Source organism: Penaeus chinensis, chromosome 19 (genome assembly GCF_019202785.1).
Source record: "Penaeus chinensis breed Huanghai No. 1 chromosome 19, ASM1920278v2, whole genome shotgun sequence".
Taxonomy (NCBI): domain Eukaryota; kingdom Metazoa; phylum Arthropoda; class Malacostraca; order Decapoda; family Penaeidae; genus Penaeus; species Penaeus chinensis.
The window spans coordinates 30,898,005-30,900,504 of NC_061837.1; positions in this window are offsets into that span (position 1 = coordinate 30,898,005).

The following is a 2,500-nucleotide window of genomic DNA, read 5'->3' on the forward strand; positions in this document are numbered from 1 at the left end:
TCCTTGCATTTTGTCATAAAGTTTTTATAAATTATCTTGAATTAATAAAATGACTTTCATTAATTCTTTATAATTTTCGTCAGATCCAAATGCTCATTTACTAAACAGAAAATATGCTATGTTATAATAATTTTAGAACATTAACTGAAGGCAAAACCGTAGTAGGGCTACAGTGAATTCATGGATGACTGTGTTAAACTTTTGATGTTGAATCATTGGTTTTATGTTTCATACACCACTTCTCGCGTTAAATGCCATACCATGTAGTTTACAGAAAACAAATATAATTATGAAGTATACAGATACAGACACACACACATACACACACACATACACACACACACACACACACACACACACACACACACACACACACACACACACACACGCTACATACATACATAATATATATATATATATATATATATATATATAGAATTTTGCGGGCGCCAATCGACTAATTGCCAGGATGCTTATTAATTATGTAAAAAAAATACTGTCGATTTGAAAACAAAAAACAAAAAAACAATGAAATAACGGCAGTCACACTTATAATAAGACTAATCTACCGTTATTCAAATCCTTGTCTAATCCCCGGGACAGAGATGACGTGTTTTTCGTAACTGCCCTTGACGCGTGTACTGGGCAGTTATCCTGCACGTAAATGATTGTTTCTCGGAAGGGCCAAGACAAAGCAGCGTGCTGATGGGAATATTTCTTTTAACAATTCAAAATATTTGACTAAATTGAATCTCCCTTCTGTCCAGGCGAGTTCACTAAAATCATGCATGAAGATCCACCCCCACATTTTACAGGTCACGCGGGTACCCCTAACCGTTTTAAAGATATTTCGTCTGTCACATTTGAAAAGTAAATAATGATAGATAATCAGATTAGGAAATATGACGTATAGGGCACTATTATGTATAATCATATATCAAAATCAATTTTTGTACTAAATCTATGAACAAATTGGAAAGGGTTTACACCTCCAGCAATGGAGCTTCCCGCGCGCTCTCCACATAGTGCTAGGCGAACTGGAGACGATGTTGGCGACGTCGCTTGTTCAACCTCTTTGATGACGTTTTGTGATGAACCCCAACTATATGAAGTCGTTTCCTTACCGTGTGGTTTGTTACCGGGAGCTGTAGATCTTTATGTGATTTTTTGCTGCCTTGGTGAAGGGGCATCTGGAACGAGGGTCCATCTTATTCACCTGTAAACCATCGACCGGGAGATACCAGGCTCTCTGGATTTTTCAGTGGGAGAGAAATTACTTTCCTCCATCCCAGTGATGCGGCCTCGAATTGCAATTTCAGCTTGCCTTGCCTTCATCTTGAAAAAGGTGTCAGCCTCGTTTTCACCTCAGATTTCTCGTATGTTTTTATAGCGTCATACATTATCGGACCTATTTTCTTTTTTTATTTAGCATATATGAGTAGCCTCGAAATTAATATACAGCAATTTATGAATATTCATTATAATGAAGAGTATCAAATATACGATTTCGTGTAATTTTTTCTCTAGATGGTTCCTATTTCTGCAAAATATTATTCCAATAATTTCAGTTAATTTATCATAAATTTGACATGCACTGACAAATGAAAAGAAAATATAAATTGCATATGTATCAGATATATATGGAGAGTGAAATTAAATTCCCATTTCATCAGAATGAAAATTACTTTTCTTTCACGATTTTAGATATACAGCACGTGTATTGGGAGTCAGTTTGGACTTTCGAGAATTTCCCTCCTCGCACCCACCCAGCTAGTAGCTGATCGAGTTGAAACGACCTAACATTTATTTTCTCGCCCAGCTGATCGAATGTGGATGCGACTCTTATGAGAAACGCCAAGGCTTAAAGGCTATGATTAGATTTTAGCATAAGATAAGAAGCATTCAGAAAAATCGAAAAGAATTATGCATACTGTTTCGAAATTCACCACCAATTACTGACCGTATTTCTAGAGACATTATACACACACACATTTTAATTTTATTCAACTGCCATATATAGATATTTAAAGCATCCCAGTTGGATATACAGCTATAATTGATACTTGCGATGATAGAAGGGGGGAAATGTCGCTTCACCACCATAGGTGTTGCATTTCGATAAACAAATTTCCAGGAAATCGCCTAGGAAATTCATATGTATATGTATATGTATATGTATATGTATGTATATATATATATATATATATATATATATATATATATATATAAAACGGCCACCAGTCGATGTCGACTGCCTCAGAGTGGAGTTGCTAGAACGAGGTCGCAAGCGATAGCGGCCTGCCTTAGGGACTCCGGCTCCTCTGGTTGACTCCCGAAGCGTTTGGCCATACATGGACAACTACAAGGCAGCACACACACATACATATAGAAAGACAGACACACGCACACACACCTCGATACACATATATCTAATAATATCTATTGTGCGTGTTTCGCTTGTGCATGCATAGGCGTCGTCACCCTTCCAGTGTGTATCCTG